This window comes from Bubalus bubalis, chromosome 19, assembly GCF_019923935.1.
Source record: "Bubalus bubalis isolate 160015118507 breed Murrah chromosome 19, NDDB_SH_1, whole genome shotgun sequence".
NCBI lineage: Eukaryota > Metazoa > Chordata > Mammalia > Artiodactyla > Bovidae > Bubalus > Bubalus bubalis.
The window spans coordinates 3,460,103-3,483,385 of record NC_059175.1 but is presented as its reverse complement, the minus strand read 5'-3'; the positions used below and the strand labels follow the sequence as shown (position 1 = coordinate 3,483,385).

Genomic DNA, 23,283 nt, shown 5'->3' with positions numbered 1-23,283 from the left:
TTTACAGTGACAGATAAAGGCTCTTGATCTTTCATAAGAGAGGCCTGGTGGGCTGTGGGTGGCATAAATTTAAGATGATGCTAATTACAAAATGTAACTTTAAGCATATATTACATGCATAACTTTTAGCAGTGTGAAAAATGATAGGGTATAGGGTCAGTCATCTCTTTGAATCCCCCCTCTGTCACTTAAGCTAATGCTTTTTCCCCCCCTTGAATTCTAGTTTATTTGCAGTGTTGTGATAATTTGTGCTGTACAGAAAAGTGACTGAGTTATACACATAAACATACTCTTTTTTATATATTCTTTTCCGTTATGGTTTATCCCAGGATATAAGGGCTAATGCTTTAAACTAAATAATGTTTCTGAGCCTCAGTTCTCTCTTTTGTTAAGTGAGTATAATAGTTGCTCCCTCATAAGTTTGTTGTGAGGTTTAAATAAATGTGACCCCTGGTACGTAGTATGCTCAAAACAGTTTGCAGCCTCTGTTTTGATGCTGGTTATTTGACAGTCAGTGTTAACGTGTGCACAGCAATGTACGTGTCTTTGTGGAGATGAATAGGCTGTGATATATATCTTCACATCTAACCAGAATATCCATCCATGCTCCCTTTGTTTTTTTTTGTTTGTTTGTGTTTTTTTTTTCAGGGTTTCCTAGTCTTGAACTACTGGCTACGCGGCTACCAAATGCCTAAGGGAGTTCTTCACAGCTGAGTTAAGAAGCTGGAATTGGTTCTAGATGCTGGGTAGATGCAAAGCAGCCTAACTCTTCAAGTACCGATATTTCTCACCTCCGATTCCGGCCTCTGCTTTGAGAAGGATACCTTAGCCTCACCGACTTTCAGTAGTAATACAGAAGCCCACTTCCTCCCCCTACCAGTGAAAACAAATCTAACGCTTCAAATGTAAATTGTTCATATGAGAGGAACGTAAAGTCTGTTTTGCAGAAGTAAATCGACCGTCAAGAGAAGACTTGGCCTCTAATTTATATTGCTTTGCACTTTGGTCTGATATTAAGGAACAGCATTCTTCGGTGAAATTTGGGTGCCAAACACCTACCCAGAATGTCCAGGGCTTCCCTTTTCAGAAGTTAGCATTCTCCTTTTGACTGTCCAAGTCATGATGAATTCTGACTTGTATTAGGAACATGTTGGACAATGGAAACATTTCTCTGGATCGATTGATATTTTTTTGGATTATACTTCCTTTCTGTACCAATTTCTTTTAATTTAAAGAACTATAAGCCAGGTTATATTCTCTCCCAACAGGTGATACAGCTCCTCTTCTTCTGTTAACTGTTCTCCGTACCCGCCACCATCTCCTGGTATTCAGTAGAGTAACACCTTCACACGTGTGCTTGCCTCCTAATTTAAAATACTGTGTCGCATGTAGATATAATGTACATAACAGTTTAACCTCAAGGTTGCTCGAGTCGGGGCCCCTGTGCCTGAGACACTAATCCACAGTGTGTTCGCACTTCACCATGGGCTGGGCTCAAGAACCCGCTCCCGGGGTCGATGTGGATGACCTGGAACCCTTCCTGCAGTATTCATACAGTGTTTTCATTTCGTCATTGTCATTGTGCGTGTGTGGGGTGAGTGTGTGTGCTTTAATGGGAATCTTGTTTTAAGATGTAATTTCTGAAGTTGAACACGAAATGTTTTGTTTGTCATGCAGTATATACAATAAGAGAGGTACCTTAAATGTTTTTGTTGTTCTTTTCCTCATCAGTACTCCTCTGTATTTGTGGATACTTCCTATGGCATTCATTCATCTGATTTCTCATCCCAGGTCACGCTCTGTGTGTTAGTAACCCTGGAAAGGGAAGGGCGAGACAGCCCTACTCACTGACGGTCCCACCTCCGGCGTTTGTGCGTCCTGCCCGGATCGGGTTGGTGGCAGGGCCCATTTGTGTGTTGGAGCCCGGGGTTCCAGGTCAGGCTGGTTCAGGGGCCCGTCTTGAGTGGAAGAGTCCTCCCAGGAGGTGTGAGGCCTCAGGCCCACAGACCCCGTCCCTGTCGTCCCTGGTGCCTGCTGCCGTGGCCCCAGCAAGCTCCCCTGGCCCCCAGGCGCTCCGCAGCCGGAAATGTGTGAATGGCACTGTCACGATGGCCCGCATGGAAAGGATGCTGGTGTCCAGTTGGCCCTCCTTTTCCCTTGTCCAGTATTAGGTTTTGATTTGCCCTTTGCCACTGTTTCCAAAGATCAAGGAAGGTCGCGAACATTTTCAAGGACCAATGAGAACCTCCTGTTAACTAAACCTCTTCCCGTGAGAGCACACTCTCCCCAGAGGGGAAGGTACCTGGGCTCTGCTTTGTCCTTTTGCATTAAGAACGGTGTGGGGATCAACGTGTGTGTCTGTGATTGCTTATTGGGTTGGTTGGTTTTTTTGTTTTCCTTTGTCCTTTTAAAAAATAACATCCTTCTCTCGTACATATTATTAAGTTAATTTCTATTTTTGAGGAGTCTCAAAGTATAAAAAAATACATCTCCATTCATCCGGTGGATGTGTGAGCCTGAGGGTGGTTATGCGAGTTGTCTTCACTGACCCGCTCTTCATCCTGCAGCTTTAACAGCAGGCTGGGCAGGAGAGCCCGGGGCGGGCCAGGGGGGAGGGGAGGAGGCGGTGCTTCTGAACGGATGGACTTTCTGTTGTTTTGCATGTTTAATATAGAAGTTCCTGTTCCTTGGGAGATCATGGCCTTTGAATATGCACACAACCTTTGAATTGTGCCTACTAAATTATAGCAGGGGACTTTGGCACCCAAGGAATTCCGACTTTCTGGGATTATAGTAGTAATTCCCAGCCGTACTCTGGACTTTATTTTGCTAACCATAATTGAGCAACTGTAAATTACTGCTATATTAATGTTTTAAAGCACTGGGATAGTCGAATTCTAACTTGTAATTAATTATGTTTGCCAATTATCTGTTTGAAATAAATTTGTGTCTGAACAGCTATTAAAACTGTTAAATTGTACAGATATTATTCATGACAGCTTTGTACTGTGGAATGTGCTTAATAAAAAACAAAAAGTTTGACCTTTGTCCAATAAATTGCTAAGTAATGTCAATAAATCAAGTATGAGTATTATGCAGTACACCTGATCTGGCTTCGTGCGATTGTTCTTGCAGCCACTGATTCAAAGCCAGTACTGGATTGATAAAGGGTTGCGATGCTATGATGTTCTGTTAAGAAATTCCCGCCCTCCCCCCCACAAAAAAACTGTTAACATGCTGTCAGTAATTCAGTGACATACAATTAAAGTTTGTAGATTAAAAAAAAGAAAGAAACATCTGCTCTGTACCATGAGGTTAAAGGCAAAGTACTCGTTTTTGGCCTGTGAGAACTGGTATGAGATAATGCCTATCTCTGCCTAGGGACCTTTTCCTGAAAGCCAACTTTAACCTCAGGAGCTGGAGGCTGGTTCAGATCTCCTCCCCAGCTACTTCGCTTCCCACAAATGCTTAATTGCTTCAAAATTTACTGTGAGAATGGTCCCTTAAATGTGCCCAAGGGCTCAGAGTGGGAGTGAATCCTCTGAATCCAGGGGGTTGGGGGGCATGTACAGTTAAATTGCAGCCCTTTAAGGGACATGAAATTGTCTTTCCTTTTGGCAGATTGACACATTACTGAGGATTAAAGCAGAAGGAATACAGTTAGTATCTTCAGGATTCTGTTCAGAAGTCCTGAGTAGTTGCAGAGCTTTCCTGATAACCAGATTCACACCAGCCTTTAGTCAGCTCAGTTTATTTGGACTTTTTTGAGATGAAATTAGAGTAATTCTACACAGCTTGGCTCCCACTCATTTTTCTTGTAAAAATTTTTTTAAGAATAGGTAGCACACATATGATTGTTGTGGTTTAGTCGCTAAGTCATGTCTGACTCTTATGCGACCCTGTGGACTGTAGCCCGCTACAGTGCTGTACATGGGATTTCCCAGGCAAGAATACTGGAGTGGGTTGCCATTTCCTTCTCCAAGGGAATCTTCCCGACAAAGGGGTTGAACCCACGTCTCCTGCATTAGCAGGTGGATTCTTTACCTCTGAGCCACCAGGGAAGCCTATGCCTGTGGTTAAAGAAAGCCAATTTACAAGCCATAGAGAGATGGTGTACACAGTGGTTTTCCCTTTCACTCTTGACTCTCAGTCCTCCAATCCTTATTGGCCAGTTTTTTGCATAGCCTCTGACAGATAGTAGTCTGTGCATAGAAGGCTGTGTGTGTGCGTGCGCGCGCAAATGCCTTCCTACCTGCTTCATAGCTGCTGTCCCCGTGCCCTGAAATAGTTGGGGTAGCCTGCTGTACTTCACCTATTTCATCTAGTCTTGGGATTAGCCTGTGTCAGTACATGTAATTCTACCTCATTCTTGCTGATGGTTGCATAGTATTTGGTTATAATGATATTCTACAAGTCACTTAGTTCCTTGAGGTTGATGTGGTTTCTTGACTTTCCCTGTAATGACTCTTGTTTATCACAGGTCTGTATGTCCCTGCTTGTACTAAACACTAAACAGGATAAACTGTTCTTGGTGATTTGGGCTAGTCATTGCGAACAGCAGATGTTGAACCCAAGCCGTGCTGCGGAGTGGGCAGAGGCTCCGGTGCCAGAGCTGACCCTCACCCCTCTAGCTGTCTTCTGCCATCACATATTGGTGCTCAGTCAGCGCAAGACAGCGAACACTAGTTTTCTTTTATCCTTGATGGGCAATGTTACTGCAAGAAATTCACTCTGTGAATGAGTGGACATTCTCAAGTTTCATAGAACTCCTTGGATATACAGTCAGGTTAAGTGGTGCTTTGCCATCTCAGCCTATTTGTTTTCTAGTTAACAAGGAAAAAGGAGGTTGGGCCATCTGGCTGATCATCCTGTTACTAATTAGCTGTGTGGCAATACCCCTTTTGGATCTCCATTTCCTCATCGATAAAGGAAGGCTTCACTAGCTCAATTCCTAGAGGACACAACGTGCTCCAGTTCCGGATGACCTGTTGCTGGAACGCAGACATAGTGATGCCTCATCTGAATTTTTAAGAACTGAAAATCCAGATTATGAAGAGACCCATAAGTCAATTGCTCAAGCACCAGTTTGCTATCTCTGAATTAACACCATCTTAATTCTGAAAGAGATGGGAATACCAGACCACCTGACCTGCCTCTTGAGAAACCTATATGCAGGTCGGGAAGCAACAGTTAGAACTGGACATGGAACAACAGACTGGTTCCAAATAGGAAAAGGAGTACATCAAGGCTGTATATTGTCACCCTGCTTATTTAACTTCTATGCAGAGTACATCATGAAAAACGCTGGGCTGGAAGAAGCACAAGCTGGAATCAAGATTGCCGGGAGAAATATCAATAACCTCAGATATGCAGATGACTCCACCCTTATGGCAGAAAGTGAAGAGGAACTCAAAAGCCTCTTGATGAAAGTGAAAGTGGAGAGTGAAAAAGTTGGCTTAAAGCTCAACATTCAGAAAACGAAGATCATGGCATCTGGTCCCATCACTTCATGGGAAATAGATGGGGAAACAGTGGCAGACTTTATTTTTCTGGGCTCCAAAATCACTGCAGATGGTGACTGCAGCCATGAAATTAAAAGACGCTTACTCCTTGGAAGAAAAGTTATGACCAACCTAGATAGCATATTCAAAAGCAGAGACATTACTTTGCCAACAAAGGTCTGTCTAGTCAAGGCTATGGTTTTTCCCGTGGTCACGTATGGATGTGAGAGTTGGACTGTGAAGAAAGCTGAGCGCTGAAGAATTGATGCTTTTGAACTGTGGTGTTGGAGAAGACTCTTGAGAGTCCCTTGGACTGCAAGGAGATCCAACCAGTCCATTCTGAAGGAGATCAGCCCTGGGATTTCTTTGGAAGGAATGATGCTAAAGCTGAAACTCCAGTCCTTTGGCCACCTCATGCGAAGAGTTGACTCATTGGAAAAGACTCTGATGCTGGGAGGGATTGAGGGCAGGAGGAGAAGGGGACGACAGAGGATGAGATGGCTGGATGGCATCACTGACTCGCTGGACGTGAGTCTGAGTGAACTCTGGGAGTTGGTGATGGACAGGGAGGCCTGGCGTGCTGCGATTCATGGGGTCCCACAGAGTCGGACATGACTGAGTGACTGAACTGAACTGAAGCACTTTTAGCAGTGACCTGTTGAGGCATTGCATCCAAGAGGGCAACAACTCTGGAAGGATGAAAGAGATTCCAGGGAAAAGGAACAAATTAATGATAAGCTTTTTGGCACACAGTATCAATACAGGTTGGTTAATGAAAAATGACCAAAAGGGGGAAGTGTTTGAAAAGACAGGAGGAGGAAGGAGCCAAGAGCTGGCAGCCACTGTCTTCAGTCACATTTAACATCAGAGGTGGCATGCTTGTACTTGCTACGCTTCATGGCACACCAGCTGCCTGCTTTTGTGTTGGAATTGAGCTTGTGCTAAAGCAAGGCAGGACTTGGGTCTAAGGTCGACTTGGTCTTCTAACTGGGGAAGCCTCTGGGAGCTCCAACATCTGCCAACTCTGTTGCACAGAGCTGGGTCTAACACCTCATAGACCGTCAGCATCTGTGGGATAACAGAACAGGGCCATCTTCAGGTGTTTACTTGCGCAGATGCACTGAAATCCTCATTCAGTGTTGTAAAATTTTTATCGGTTGTGTGAAGCCATGTGGTAGAAGTGTGGTGCAGCTCAAGAAGTAATCATTTCCTCTGTGCACCCAGGGCAACCTGGAAAGCAGGCTGTCCTGTAAATGGATTTGTCTTGTTCCATGGCTTTCAGGTTGTGGCCGTCTGCTTGTCCTGTCTCCAGGAATTGCCTGATTATATTTCTTAGAGTAGACGCTGTTGGTGGGTTGGCCTGGCAGAACCGGGAAGTAACCACACCAAAGACAATCTGTGGTGGGCATGCCTTAGGAACAGCTCAAAGCCGATGTTCTGGGGGAGAAGACCTCAGTGACTACAACTCAAACTCCCTCCACCCTTTCCGGATCCAAGGGACCTTTTTGTGCTTATGGGCTGTGTTTGTTCTCCCAAATACCCCTCAGTTCTGATGATTGGGAAGAAATGCTCTTAGAACACCACGGCCTTTGGATCTTGATGAAGACCATCCAGGGGGGGTCACTGGTCTACTGGATGGCAGGGAGGAAAGAAATGAGCTTTGGGGCTGGCAGACCTTGTTCAAAACCAGGCCTCTGGTAGCTAATTGACAGCAGGCCCCCTGGGCCAGGGCATTTCCTGCTGTGAACATGAGCTGCCTCATCTAGGAAGTGGAGACAGTATTTTAAGATCGCTATGGGTCACATGACATAATCTACACTGCCTAACACAGTGCCTGGTACATAACAGGTTTTTGATGCCAGCTTTTTTTGGTAGCTTCAACTGTGGCATTTAAACAGATGGTGCAGAATTTCCAGAGCAAAGTATAAGGGTTAGAGTTTAGGAAGGTGTGATATGAGACAAATTTAAACGTGCACAAGCAGACTGAGGCCTATCTGGGCCTCTTGAGGGGGAAAGACTAGGAAGTACGCTGACTGGCCCCGGTGAGGACTCGGGCTGTTCAGTGGATGGAACAGAGGGAGATGGACCAACCGAATCATATTTCTACCAAGTTATTTTTGTTAATTTTTTTTTTAATTAAGAATAACTCAGCTTTAAAAGCCTGTCCTATCTGCCAGGGATATTTCTGGAAAAAGAAGGAGACCTCAACATGCCAGTATCCTCAGCTCGTTGCAGCGTCTCCAAGTAGACAGACAGCGTTATGTCCTCAGTGTACCTGTAGGTGTGGGACTGAGGGGAGTGGGTGGTGGAGGGGAGAGAGTGATTAATACCAACCACAGCTCAAATAAAAATCACCGCCAGTGGTGAGCACCAGGCCTGCTGGTAAGCGCTTTCATCTGGACAGTAACCTGCGTGATTATACCATTACCATTTCACAGCTGAAGAAACTGAAGCTCAGGTGTGTCTCACTGGTGAGCCCTGGGCTTGATTCCAGTCTGCCTTGGCTGGACTCTCTCGACTGACCTCTTAGCACACTGCCTAGCCTCTTCCTCTTGGTGGGCACCGTGATGCCAGCAGTCGCCCTGAGGAGCCAGGCGTCATGCCGTGCAGTCCCCTTGAAGTAACAGGCCCTCTGCACACCTCTCTCCCCGCTCACTGGTGTGTCCCTGGCATTTCTCCCGTGGTCACTAGCAGATGCGCGTGGTGTGCCTTCAGCAATGCAGTATGCGGGGAGTGCGTGGAGCGGGGTGGGGTGGGGGCCGTATCCTGGGGGCAGTGGGCAGCAGCCCCTGGTGGGGTTTGGAGCTGTACACGTCCAGGTAGAAGGCCAGCATCAAGATTCCAGAGACGGATTGAGGTCTGGACTAGGGGCAGAACGCTGAGAGCAGTGTTGAGGGGTATTGCTTACGTGTGCTCAGCCGCTTCAGTCCTGTCTGACCCTGCGACCTTGTGGACTGTAGTCTTGTCAGGCTCCTCTGTCCACGGGATTTCCCAGACAAGCATACTGGAGTGGGTTGCCATGCCCTCCTCCAGGGGATCTTCCCAATCCAGGGATCGAATCTGCATCTCCTGAGTCGCAGGTAGACCCTTTACCGCGGAGTCGCCGGGGAAGCCCTGGCATGGTATCGAGGAGATAGAAACCTTGATTGGAAGAGCAGCTGGAGCTGACGACGGCACCGGTTGTTCTGTGTGGGTGTGTCTCCGGAGCGCCACTAGGTGACGCTCTAACAGATGTAAGAAGATGTGGTCCCTGCTCTCAGGAAGCTTACATTCACCAAGAAGAAATGGACTACACACAGCAATGGCTACACTGCCCATACATTCATGAATTCACAAGATAAATTCAGATCGTGATAAATGCTCTGAAGAGATTACACAGGGCGCAGTGGCCTGGGAGACATCTGACCCAGGACCTCAATGATAGGTGGTGGGAGTCTGCCATACAAGGCTCCGGGCTGGGCGGGCGGAAGTGCAAAGGCCTTGAGACCCTCACACCCCCTGCCCCAAACTAGCTGGTGGGGTACTTGGTCCCCCAGGTAAGGGGAGGAGGCGTCCGGCTGAGGGGGTGGAAGAGCGGCTGGAGGCATACTGCAGGTGCCTGGGAGATACTCAAGCCGCGGGGCCTCGGGCCGTGGAGGAGAGAGAGGCCTGTGGCAGAGCCCAGAAGCACAGGGCCCTGAGAAGAGGGCCCAGGAGGACAGGCAGCTACCGCGAGGGAGAAGCAGCCGCCGGAAAGGTAGGGGTGTGACAACCAGCGGGCCTGGCGGGACAGGAGGACGCGCCCAGAACTTGGAAAACCTTTTCCAAACACTTGCCTCCTTCCGAGCGGCCCAGGCCTTCCGGGCAACAATGCCTGTCCGCTAATCATGCCGCAGGACACCTAATCCCGCTTCCCTCTCCTTCCAAGATGAGGCCACGCTCTCCGGACCCGATGGCAAGGGCTCGGGGCGCCCGGGAGAGCCTCGCTCGCACCCAGCCCCGCTTCTCTCGCGCCTTGGGAGCGTTCCCCGCGGCCCCGTCTGCACGTACAGCCGGGGCCAGGTCTGCACCTCAGGAATGAGGAGATAAAAGGGACCATCGGGGCTTTTTCCACCAGAGGCGAAAGCGTTTTATAGAACGGACTGCGAGTTTTTGTTTCAGGAAATTTCATCATGTCTCCAAGAAGGGGAGGGGAGAAAAAGAGGGTGGGAGGGGGAGAGAGAGAAGTTAATTGGCCTCAGATTCTCTCACTCCCTTTTCATGTTGGTAACACGAGGCGGCCCAGGTCAGCCTCAGGTCAGCGACGTTCGGGCTCTTTAGTGCCCCTCTGTGAATACCTCATTTCTGTAATAGTTTTTCCTTTAAAAACAGCTCTGCCTTCTTTGGCAGATGGTGACATTCCATTAGCATATGGAATATTTTTCAAAACACATCCGAAAGCATGTCTCTTACGGAGGAGACTGGGCAAAAGCAAACGAATGTTTGAAAAGTATGCTGGGAACGGCTCAACACTGAACAGAAGGCTCCCACTCCCCGCCCCCACCCTGCACCTCCCCTCCCTGGCTCCTGGGCTGTTACTGTAACCAAAAAGGGGAGAGGATTTTCCTCCAAATCTGTCTGTTGGCTTTACTGTGACCATCAAGAGTACACACAGGGTAGCTAGAGACAGCCTGAACCCAGAGGATAAAGAGCACAGTCTTGGCTTGGAATGGACATTGGGAAGGCTCCGGGGTTAAGAATCTGCCTGTCGATGCAGGAGATGGGGGTTTGATCCCTGGGTCAGGAAGATCCCCTGGAGGAGGAAATGACAACCCAGTCCAGTATGCTTGCCTGGATAATCCCATGGCAGAGGAGCTTGGTGGGCTACAGTCCATGGGGTTTCAAGAGTCAGACACCACTGAGTGAATAAGCAGATACATCCAGCCTTTGTGGATGTGGCACTGGGGGTAGTGAAGGGTGCATCTTGTTCACTGAGAACCTATTATGCGCCAGATGTGTGACGTATATTATTGTCTTTCCTGCTGAAATCTGTCTACCACACAGTGGGCAGAAGGAGCTCTTGAGCGCACAGGTTGGTTCACACCCCTGCCCTGCCGAGCACTCTGATGGCTGCCCACTGGGTTCAGTTCAGGGTCAAATGCCTTGTTATCGGCAGTGATCCCGCCCCTGCCTGCCTCTCCGTCAGCTTCCCGCCGAGCTGCGTGGCTTTTTCTCCAGTCATGAGTTCAGCCCAGGGCCTTTGCACGTGCTGGTCCCTCTCCCTGGTATGCATTTCCCCCAGCTATTCCTATGACTCTCTGCTCACCATTCAGGAGCCAGCTCAAACACCCACTTCTCCTGGAAGCCTCCTCTGCATGTCATAAACTATCCCTTGTCACTTTCTACCACAGCATGTATTCATTCTATTTACTCTATAGTAACTGCCGTTTTATTAGTTTACTCGTATTCATTCAAGACTTATTTTTTGAAGGCCTACCTTGTGGTGGGTACTGAGCTAGGCAGTAGTGAAACAAATCTCCTTGCCCCCTGGAGCCTACCAGATGACTTAGGAAGGCTGATAATGAACAAATTGTGTGTTTCCTGACTTCCCTGACTGGAAACGTAACCTTCCTGAGGCCCATCAGGAACTCGGTTTGTTCTCTTCAGAGACTGTTCTGGGGTTTAGTAATCAGAGGGCTTAGTGACTTACAGTTCAGCGCAGGACTGAACCCCCTTTTATAAACCTGGGCATTCAGGCACAGAATAGGAAGTGGCTTTCAAGATCACCCTGCTAGTGAAACAGCAGAGCAAGGATGTGAGCCCAGTCCTCTCTCATCCTGAAAGTGGGTCTCCTCAAGTCCTGCCCAGCCCGAGGCCCCTTGCCGGGTGCCTTGCCCACTTCTTCCTTCTGGCCCGTATCTAGGCACTGCCCTCCACACGCCCAGCCCCCATCCGTGACTGCTTCCTCAGCACCGCACCCTCTGCGGGGCTCCTCGCAGCTCTGTGGCCCCTGTCCTTCCGCTCTCCGTTTCCTTGTCAAAATGAGAATGGAAACAGTCCATCTGCGGAAGCTCTTAAGAGTCTATTATCCTGCTTTCTGATCAACCAACCTGGAAATTGTATTCAAGAAAAGTTTACAAAGTAGATTTGATTTCTGTATCTCCAGCCGAATATTAATGTCAAGGTCCAACATAATTTCAATGGCCACCTCTTCTAGGACTATTCTACTCTGCTCACTCTATTGATCTGAGGATAGAAGCCCAATTCAAACCGGCCTCCTCACAGAAGGGGATTTCTTGGCTTACCAGGTAGTACTAGTGGTAAAGAATCCGCCTGCTGAGGCAGGGGACACAAGAGGTATGGGTTCGATCCCTGGGTCAGGAAGATAGATCCCCTGGAATAGGAAATGGCAACCCACTCCAGTATTCTTGCCTGGACAATTCCATGCACAGAGAACCGGGCGGGTTATAGTCCATGGGGCCGCAGAGAGTCAACACGACTGAGGGACTAAGTGTGCACACGTAAGCCCAGGGATGAGGTCCCTTTAGGCGTGGCCTCCAAGGCCCCCCTGCTCTGGGGACTCTCCCTGCCTGCCTGGCTCTCTTCTCTCATGGTCTCACTGGAAGACAGGCTGTCTCCCTGTAAGGTGGCCGAGTGGCTCCTAGCAACCGCTGGAGGACATCCTAGTCTCTTAATATCTCTGGTGGGGCAAACTCTCTCTTCCTCGAGGGCCCTAGAATTCCTCTCCTTGGCTCAGATTGGGTCATGTGCCCACCCTGAAACCCCTCGCTGTGGTCAGAGGAATGAGATGCTCTTGACTGGCCAGCCCTGGATCACAGAGCCACCCTTAGCCAGGGGGTGGGGTCTGCCTCATGCAAACCACATAGCCTGAGACGGGAAGGGAGGCTGACGCTCAAAGAAAGCCTAGGTGCTGAGGTCCACAAACAAAGGACATTGGAGGCTGGGCTGACAAAACCCAGTGCCCACTGTTCCTGCCACTGTGCCTGCATTTTCCCCAGGGAATGTGACTAATTTTGCATGCTCTTCAATAACCTCCTTCCTGATCCACTGAGTGAGCTAATTCCTCTATGCCTGGACTCATTTCCTGCCTTGTCACTTTCTCCTTGGTGGTGTAGCTATTAATGTGCGCGTAAGGGACTTCCCTAGTGGTCCAGTGGTTAAGAAGCTACCTTGCAAGGCAGGGGACATGGGTTCCATCCTTGGTGAGGGAAGATTCTACATGTCCTGGAGCAACCGAGCCAGTGCCGGACATATCTGCTGAAGCCCATGCACCTAGAGCCCAAGCTCCGTAACAAAAGAAGCCGCCGTCATGAGAAGGCTGCACACCTCAGCAGAGTAGCCCTTCCTAGGTACAGCTGGTGAAGACCCCACACATGGCAACAGTGACCCAGTGCAGCCAAAAATAAATGTTAAGATGTAGAAACTGTGCACGTTTGAGGACTGGAGAGTGGAGAGGGTAGAAGAGTCCTCTTTGGAGATCAGAGGGTTTGGATTCAATTCTCCTATTTGCTCTTCAGTGATTGGATGATCAAGAACCAGATTCTTCTGTCTAAGCCCTCCTCCTTCTCAGGCCCGTTCTGAGCGCTCAGCGAGATGAACCAGCCCAGCCTGGGTTCAGAGGGCTTTTGATTTCCTTCACACCAGGATCCATCCTTGGCCATCGCTGTGATCCCAGTCCTGATCACAGGTACTGATAAAGGTGTGTTGAATGAACAAACTTGTGGATTCCAAAATTCTCAGGGTGTACAATAGTGCCTCCCTTTGCACAGTCCTTGGATTCCAAAGTGAGCACTTTAGGTGAAAAACCATAGCGTCAAAGACTCTTAAAAACTTTTAAAATGTGAATTCAGTGTAGGATGCAGAGCGTGTGCTCTCTGACCCAGGGCAGTGACTCTGACATCCAGTCAGAGTCTGAGAACCACCAAGCTGGTCGAAGGAGGCGAGTGTCAGTCACTCAGTGTCAGTGTCCGGCTCTTTGAGACCCCATGACTGTTCCCGCCAGGCTCCTCTGTCCATGGGATTCTCCAGGCAAGAATACTGGAACGGGTTGCCTTTCCCCTCTCCAGGGGATCTTCTCAGCCCAGGAATCAAACCTGGGTGTCCCGCATTGCAGGTAGATTCTTTACTGTCTGAGCCACCAGGAAGGAGGCAAGAGAAAAGTCTAAATGCAGAGACTCCATCATTCAAATGATGCTGCTCTTAAAGTAACTTTCAGGAGGTAAGAGGGAAAAAAGAATAAAGAAAATGGTAAATCCCAAATTTCATTTTATTTTTTGGCTGTGCCACACGGCATGTGAGATCTTGGTTCCCAGACCAGGGATCGAACCCACACCCCCTGCAGTGGTATCACAGAGTCTTAACCACTGCACCACCAGGAAGTCTCATTCCTGAATTTTAAATTTCCTGCAAGGTTCACTCCATTCTGGCTTAACAGGCAGCCTTATCCTGTAGCTTTAATACGTGCCGAGAGACTTGTTTGTTGCAGAGGGAACAGATGGGGTCACACATGTAAGGGCGTGGTGGACAGTGTAACACAAATAGGGGGTTCAGTGAGTATGATGGAATTGAACCCCAGCCTTGCTTGGCGGCCTGACATACAGGCGACCTCCTGGGTTGTTGCCAAGGAGGTCCTGCCGGCTGCCTGTGTGTCTCGCTGGCTCTCACACTCCCGCCGAGACACTGGTCACTGACGCTTAGGTCCTAGAGTCCGGGGTGAAATTGAGTGCCGTGTGATCTAATTCTGCTGCTCCTGCTGCCTCCAGGACGCTGTTGTTGGCAGCAGAATTCAGGCAAGTGAAGTCAGTTTTTCTCTGCATCATGGTTGGCATGACTTCATTAAGACAAATATATAACCTTGACCACCTCCTTCCCCTACAAATAGTCACCCATCCTTCACATCAAGAGCGCTGTGACCTTGTTATTCTATGCACAAGGTTTTGTATTGTGTTTTTGCAGTGCCTTCCGTGTGATTTCGGGGACAGCCGTGCAAGCCCCTGGCTGTGACATTAGCTGTAATGTGTCAGGACTGCAGAATCTGTGAAGTCCCAATGGTCCTCCCAAGATGCCTTGGGAGGCGAAGGGGCTTCTGGCCGAGGACTGGTCCCAGCCAGCCTTTGGACACTGACCGTCACTATTAGGGTCCCAGTTCTCCTGACTGCAGGCTCTAAAACAGTGCCTTTTCCTGGGTGACATCAGCCTGAGGCTGGCACTGGCTCTTCGAGGAATAGCAGGCTTCGGGCTCCCTGTGCTGCCCTACTGATTAGGAGCCAGGACTCTGGGTCGGCAGCCTGGGGCTTGGGCTCCTGGCTCTGCATGTAAGTCTCTGAGGTCAGGATTTGGGGCAGGCTCTTTGCTGTTTGATCCCTTCAGAGCAGGAACTCACACATCTTTACTCTATCGGGGCTGTGTCTGTATCTTTTTCTTCTGCCACCAACTTCTTAACTCACTCCATATTTTTCCTGTTTAAAACTCAGAAGGACAGAGTCTGTCAGCTCAATTACTTGAAAGTACTGGGCAGGGTTTTTCACACTGGCTGCCTCATAGGTCACCATCCAGCCAATGGAGGGCTCCCCTTGGGTCAGGCGCCCGTCTTCTGTCCAGTCCGTGGCCATCCCTTGCTCAAGCACTCTCTGTGAAGTGATTGGCTGCCCCAGTCTTGGGTGGGTGGTTCCCTTTAGGAGGACACTTAGTTGTGGCTGCCATCACCACTCACAGGTCACCATGCTCTCTTCCCTGACTCCCCCGTGTCTGCCCTGCTCCTTGTTAAATTTCGACAGGTCAATATAACTGACTGTTATGTAGGAATCATGTGTTCCTGAAATTACTTGGAGATTTTAAGATACAAGGGGCCAATCCCTCCATCTTCCTTCACATGAGAAGGCTCTCCAGGAAGGCTGGCATTCACACAGCAACATCATCTCTTCCATGGTAGTTTCTTCAAATCCCACCCATCATTGCAGGACCTACTGGAGTCTGACTTTTCTCTCAGTCCTGTGCTTTCTAGCACAATCGATCAGCCCTCAAGCCTCTTTTGGAAGAGCCATAAAAATGTAGGGACGTGCAGATGTGGTTCGGATGAGCCACACTGAGAAAGAAGTTTGAAGGCACAGTCCTCTGGACAGGGGGTCTTGGTCTATTTCCACCATGACTTGGTTTCCCCAGCTCTGCTTGTACATCTCATTCATATTTCCTTTTCTCTGTAGTTCCCTTGAACTGTCTCTCAATGTGTGTCCTGTGGGGCAGTAATTCTGTGAATTATTAAACAAGTATTGTAAAGTGAATGGGGATTCTGTGTTCATGTGAATTTGGGGAATACCATGTTGAAGAAAGATAAACAGGTTTTTTTAAACTGCAGGACTTAATATGCCTTTAATATGCTAACACATGCTATTATTACCCAGAAGGTAATGAAGGCTTTCGTGTTTCCCATACTGGTTTGATTTTGAAATCTTTTTTTTTTTTACCCAGAAAACAGATCAAGAGGAGTAGCACTCTGAGAAATATTCCTCAGATAGAAAGGGAATGCTATCTTTCCTCTTTATTGGATTTGTGAGATTTATATTATTGCTTATTTGTTTGATCATTACTGCTGGATGTGGGAGGCCATGCAGGTATCACTGGATGAGACGCTCTGTCTTCAGAGAGGGTGCCGGCTCATTCTGTTGATCTGCTAGTTGTGAGCTGTGGTTGTTATGGTGATGGGAGGGCAGCTGCAGACCTAGGAGGGGATGATGTATAACCTGTGTGTAAACTCTGGGCAGCTTCTCTGAATTGGGTTTGAGTCACATTTACCTACTCCAGAGAACATCATGAAATATATAAAGCTTCCTCCCAGCCTGGGTTTTGTCTTCAAGTATGTTGTACTTTAAGACCCCAGGGAAGGTATGGTTATAGAGGAGAATCGGTGGGAGTAAAATATTGGATGATGTACTACTTCTGGGTTTCTCAAGCTCAGCACTGTTGATGTTTGGAAGGGATCACACTTGGCTGGGGGAGGGGAGCTAGCCTGTGCATTGCAGGATTTGGGGCAGCATACCTGACCTCTACTCTCTAGACGTCAGAAGCAGATTTCCTCCCCTTTGCCCCACTGTGACAACCAGGAACATCTCCAGACATGCCAGATGTCCTCTTGGGGCAAAATCGTCCCAGCTAAGAACCATTGCTTTAAGGAATGCTTGACCAAAGGCTTTCAGAGTTTATTAGCACACTCTCAGAAGGAGAATAGTGTTGTCAGACTCAGAGCATGATCTGAGAGCCTATAAGAACTACCAACTAATTAAATTTCCTCTGGGGCATTTTCTTAACTCATCTTTAAGTCTCATGTATCTGTTGAGGTTCTTGGCTGCAAGTTACAGAAGACCCCATTCATAATGGTCTAAACAAAAATGGGAAAATTTTTTTTGGCTCCTGTAATGGAATAACCCAGCATAGTGCAAGCCTCAGGCACAGCTGGACCCAGGTGCTTAAGCAATGTTATCAAGAATCAAGAATTTTTCCAACTCTTTGCTCTGATTTCCTCGATGTTGGCTGCATTCTCAGGCTCTCCCCACGTGGCGATAGATGGCTGACCCCAGCTCGGGCCTGCTCCTCACTACAGCAAGTTTGGGGGTAAAGGGAGCTTCTCTTTCCTCAGAGTTTGAAAGCCTGGGTCTGGTTCCCATCAGCCCAGGTGACTATGCAGCTCTTATCAGCTACGCCCAAATCACACGCCTGTCCCTGCAGCCTTAGATGGAGCCAGCACCAGTTGAACCATTAAGTTGGGAATGAGGAACATACGGTTCCCCACGGGAAAACCAAGACTGTTACCTGAAAAGGGGTCAGTGGATGCTGGTCAGGCAAGCACTTCTGTTCCCCCATTAATCATACAGACTATCACAACAGCAGCCAATAATGCAGCCCCCATCGGCGGTACATGAGCGCCACATCAGATGCTACACTGCGTTGTTCCTAATCCCCACCGGTATCCTGAGCAGCTCTTATAGCCTATTTTACAGATGGGTAAGTGGAGTCTCAGAGGGAGAAGCCATGACACAGCTAAAATCACAAAACTGGGCCGCGACCGAGCCACAGACAGGGGCACCGGTTTGCCTTCTGTAGATTACCCTCCTAACCTTCTTTTGCTCTACAACACTCTAGAAGGTTTCATGAGATCACTGTGATGATATTCTGGAAGGACGAGGAGGAATAGTGAAGGGCCACCGCCTTTCGGGTCACTGCCCAACCTATTTAAAATCCTCTTGTCAGTTTGTGACAATAATCTCTTAAGGGCCATTCCTGACACAGCAAGACAGGAAATGGTTGATTGGCTTTTTCAGACTTGGCCCTGTTCACCTGCTTGATCGGTTTTCTTGGCCCACTCCTCCTGTTCTATCTTTATCCCTCTGGGTGCATTATGAATAATAGCTAACATTTCTAGAGGGCTTACCATGTGCTGGGCATTGTGCCAAGGAATTTCCGTGACATCAATTCATATAATTTTCTCAAATACCATCTTAGTAGATGCTGCTATTATACCCATTTTACAGATGAGGTAACTGAGACTTGGAAAGGCTAGATCGCTTGCCCAAGTTCACCCCACAGCAGATGGGAGAACTGGGGTTTGAACCCAGACAGATTCCATTGCCTTTACCATGACACAAAACTTCAGAAATTGCAAACCCATGGTCTGAGTCAAATTTGGCTTACAGATATATTTTGTTTGGCCCACGTAGTATTTAAAAAAAAAACAAACTTGAATTTGCTGCCAGTGTTTTAAAATTGAGAACCTGCACATTAAAAAACAAAATTTATTCTTTCCTATTTCTCTTGCAAAAAAATTAGAAGACTGGCAATGCTGGGCCTGTGTTCCCATCTGATAGAAACTGGCCAGAGCTGACAGCTCGGTCCCAGCTGGGACCAGCGCCCCAGTCCCCATCTCTCGCTGTTGTCTTCCCCAAACCAAGGCTGAGCATCCTTTGTGAGGGCCATCCTGCGTCTGCTGTTCTCTTTACACTCTTCATGCTTTACCTGCGTGGCCTTGGAATGCCTTTGAGCTCGCTGCCCCCCTCCCTATGGAAGTGCCCCTCCCAGCTTCTGACCCCAGTGGGGTTTGAGCTGTGGGGGGCTGGTAGTCCTTCTCGAATGTAGTGGAAAGCTCTCTCACCGGTGAAGGTCTGACTTAGGTACTAGAAGAGTTGGAAAGAGCCCTACTTTTCCTTTCCTCCTCCGCCTCAGCCACCGCCCCCCATCTTTGATTTAGTGACCCTCTGAGGCCACTTTCTTGGCAGGGCTTGCCTTGGGTCCACAACTGTTTTTCTCTGCTCCCCTCCAAACCCCCAACCATTTTCTTCCTAATCCTCCTCAGGAGAACCATCACTTGGATTATCATGAAACCTGAGAGCGCAAGCGTGAGGCGCAGCCCTTTACAACCAACGGACCATTTCGTTTCTGCGCAGTTCTGTTTGTTTAAACTCTTTGCTGGCAGGACCCCGGCTCCGGAGCAGGGTTCCGTGGTGTTCTCAGGCAGATGTGCTGGCTTGCTGCAGGGGCTGCCGTAAGAGCCAGGACAGGAGGGCAGGTGGCTGGAATCCAGGCGGTGGGGGGCGGTGTGGATGGTGCGTACCTCACAGGTGTGCTCAGGGGTGAAAACCACAGCTCGCGGTACTTTTAGAACTGAGACCCGCAGCCCTAATTCATGCATGAGAATACTGAGGCTCAGAGAGGTAGAGGCGCTTGTCCCCTGTCACAGAGCTAGTTAGAAGGGAAGAGAAAAGAAATATTTTATACTGCAGCATTAGGGCATGCCAAAGTTCAGGCAGGTAACCACTAACTGGCTGAGCATCCTTAGGTGAGTCATGTAACTTCTCTGAACTTCAGCTGGAGCCCACTCAAGGACTGAAGGCACCTGAAGCTCTCGTCAGCTTTCCTCAGGCACTAAGAGCTGGTGATGCCATCTGCACGGCCCTCCTGTGCCCCTGGGTGGGGGCCTGTTTGCTTTCTCATATTCTAGGAATGCTGTGGCCTGTGCACCCACAGCACGACCTCATACTGGCAACAACCCTGAAAACAGCTGGGAACCTGTTTTGCAGAAATAAGTGCTCAGGGATATGGTGAGTTGCTTCGGGTCATTCAGTCACGGATTCGGCATTTGAATCCAGGGCTGTCTGATTCCAAAGCTTGCCCGGCTAGTTTGTGGTACAGCCTTGAACCTAATGATAACAAGCGACCCATGCTTGCTAAACTCTTACAAAAAGGACTTTCAGAGTCCCTTCTTTTTCATGGAGGAAACAGAGAGGCCCAGAGAGGGAACGTGACTTACCCAAGGTCACACAGCTTGAGAGGTAGTATCAGGATCTGAGCTCAGCTTTCTAGTGCTTAACTCACTGCTCCTGTCGACCCAGCCCTGGAAGGCCTTCCGGCTGGGGAAGCCATCACCAGAGCCTGAGGATGACCTGGATGTCCACTGGATGTCATTATTTCTCTACCAAAAGTGAGCGAGGCCTTCTTCTTGGCAGGAAAATAGGACTTTCCCCCTTCCTTGGGCAAGAACATAGCATGTGGGATGCTCAGGTGTGGATTCTCTCTCCTTTTGGCTCAAAGACAGGAGGTGAAGCTGGCTTCTTCTTTTTCTAGGATAAGGAAGAAGGTCTCTGAAAAGCTGAACCCCACCCGCCCCTCAGATAACTGTGACCGCCGAGGCTGGTCTTCATCCCCTGCAGCCCTTCCCCAAAGCTTCAGCCCCTCAGCTGACTCTGCCTTCCCCGATTTCTAAAATAAATATTCCTCCCAAACCTTCCTTCCAGGGGGAACAGGCTGCCATCTCTCACAGCCCTCTCTCAGTTCAGAGCCTACTCGCTGGGCAGGGTTGCTCAGCCTGCGCTGGGCTGCGCGATGCCGAGGGTAGATCCAGCAGTCACAGGAGAGGCTCCTGGCTCCAGGGCGCCCGTCACTGGCTGGACTATTGTACCCAGTCGAGGTCGGGGCTATGCAGTGAGATTAGAGGCAAAGGGGTGTAGGCATTTCTGGGGGAATCTTGAGGGCGGGGACGATGTACAGGAGGGTGTTCTTGGCAGAGGCACAGCCTGTCAAAACCAGAGCACACGTGTGAGGGAAAGTGGGCGTGTGATGGGCCATGAAGTGAAAGGTGGGTGGGTGGGGGGGAGATGGCAGGGGCTGTCTCAAAGCAGAGCTTCCTCCAAAGAGGCCCAGGGTCCCTGCCATCACCCACACTGCCTTAAGACACCACCCCCACCATACACACATACACCAGACAGAGCGGAACGAGGCCAGCGCTCAGCGTCAGGCAGACCTGGCTCCTTATCGTTCAATCCAACTACTAGCCAATAACCTTGGGAAAGTCAGTTGACCTCTCTAGGCTTTTGTTTTGTCATATGCAAAACGAGAACCACCCAGGAGACAGTGGGATCAGAGGTATGGAAAGTGCTTTGCAAAAAAAAAAAAAAAAAAAAAAAAAGTCCAAAAGGGTTATTCCAGTGTTTGTCAAAGAAATATTATGATAATATTTATCAAAATAATCTTCATGAGACATTCCCAGATTGAAGAGCGCAAATGAGGGGAAGATCTGAAAGAAACCATGAGGGGTTATTTGGCAGTAACCAATGGTTATGGGATGGATTGTGCCCACCTCAAACTCCTACATTAAAGTCCCAACCCCCTGGACCTCAGAATTGGACTGTCTTTGGAGACAGGGCTTTTTAAGAGGCAGTTAAGTTAGAATGGGGTCATTAGGACAGGACCTAATCCAATCAGGCTGATGTCCTTATAAGGCAATCTGGACACAGAAAGACCCCAGGAATGTGAGGACACAGGGAAAAGCATGTGAAGGCAGAGGAAGAAGTTCTTGGCCATCTGCAAGCCAAGAAGAGAGGCCTCAGAAGAAGCCATTGCATCACCTGATCTTGGCCTTCCAGCCTCCAGAATTACAAAACAATACATTGCTGTTGTTTAAGTCACCCAGTCTGTGCTTTTTTTTTTTTTTTTTTGCAGCCCTAGTAAACCAATATACCACTGAAACCTCATTTTATAGGAGAGAAGAAAAGGATGCCTTTTCATCAGATGCCTCGCATGTTCTTCTAAGCCTGCTTTTAGAAGCCAGAGGGAGTGTAGTGAACAAGAGAGACTTGCAGCAACTTGGTAACCAGGAAGAAAGTGGCTCCAGCACTTTCTCATGAGTGTTCCCCTGTCGTCTTTACACCAGTCCCGTGTGGAAACAGGGGCTAGAGAGGTAAAAATGACTTTCTAAGAACACACAGCAAATTAGAAAAAAAAGGAAAGATGAAAGCCAGAATCACTTTATTCCAAAGCAGGTTTTATTTTCAAGACCCCTTGTGGTCTTCCCAGGACTGAATTTTCCTGTGTTATATGTATACCTGTTGTACTAATTAGGATATATTTGGCTGCAGGTGAGAGAATACTCAACTAGTAGCAGTAATAAGCAATAAAGACATCTTATACTAGATACCTTCAGCGAGACAATTGGTCCCAAGTGGGTTCGATGATGCCAGGTTAACATCTGGACACTCTCTTTGTTTAAAAAAAAATGTTTTTGTTGGAGTATAGTTCATTTACAATGTAGTGTTAGCCTCAGGTGCACAGCTAGGTGAATCAGTTATACATGGGGATATACCACTGTTTTTTTAAAGATTCTTTTCCCCTATAGATGATTACGAGTACTGAGTAGAGTTAAGGACTCTCTCTCTTTATGTTGCCATCTTCCATGTATTTCCTTTAAGAGTCCAGCCTTCTTTCCTCATAGTCCAAAGACGGCTGCCACAGCTCATAGCGCGTGTCTTCACAGGTGGTGTTCAAGGCTGAAAATAGGGGCTTTCCACCTATTAGGGAGGAAAGAGTTTTCCCAGAGGCATAGCAGACATCTCTCTGACCAGCACTAGGTAAACAGGTTCAGCCTTAGTTACAAGAGATGGGAAAATAAGTATATAATATAGGGGAATATTCTTGCCTTGAGAACCCATGAACAGTATGAAAAGGCAAAATGATAGGATACTGAAAGAGGACCTCCCCAGGTCAGTAGGTGCCCAATATGCTCCTGGAGATCAGTGGAGAAATAACTCCAGAAAGAATGAAGGGATGGAGCCAAAGCAAAAACAATACCCAGCTGTAGATGTGACTGGTGATAGAAGCAAGGTCCGATGCATTGCATAGGAACCTGGAATGTCAGGTCCATGAATCAAGACAAATTGGAAGTGGTCAAACAAGAGATGGCAAGAGTGAATGTCGACATTCGAGGAATCAGCGAACTGAAATGGACTGGAATGGGTGAATTTAACTCAGATGACCATTATATCTACTACTGCGGGCAGGAATCCCTCAGAAGAAATGGAGTAGCCATCATGGTCAACAAAAGAGTCTGAAATGCAGTACTTGGATACAATCTCAGAAACGACAGAATGATCTCTGTTTGTTTCCAAGGCAAACCATTCAATATCACACTAATCCAAGTCTATGCCCTAACCAGTAACGCTGAAAAAGCTGAAGTTGAACGGTTCTATGAAGACCTACAAGACCTTTTACAACTAACACCCAAAAAAGATGTCCTTTTCATTATAGGGGACTGGAATGCAAAAGTAGGAAGTCAAGAAACACCTGGAGTAACAGGCAAATTTGGCCTTGGATTACAGAATGAAGCAGGGCAAAGACTGATGGAATTTTGCCAAGAAAATGCACTGGTCATAACAAACACTGTCTTCCAACACCACAAGAGAAGACTCTACACATGGACATCACCAGATGGTCAACACCGAAATCAGATTGATTACATTCTTTGCAGCCAAAGATGGAGAAGCTC

The 23,283-nt window shown here is 48.2% G+C and overlaps 1 protein-coding gene and 1 pseudogene across 5 annotated transcripts in view; both read left to right on the top strand.

Annotated features, from left to right (window-relative positions):
- Window positions 1-3,101, top strand: part of FBXW11 (F-box and WD repeat domain containing 11) — a 130,958-nt gene extending 127,857 nt beyond the window's left edge. For all 5 annotated transcript variants that reach the window (XM_006053697.4, XM_006053699.4, XM_006053700.4 and 2 more), the window contains one exon: window positions 649-3,101. The gene's annotated coding sequence lies outside the window, so the exon portion shown is untranslated. The remainder of the gene's footprint in view (window positions 1-648) is intronic.
- LOC102411033 overlaps window positions 2,109-23,283 on the top strand; it is a 47,657-nt pseudogene continuing 26,482 nt past the window's right edge.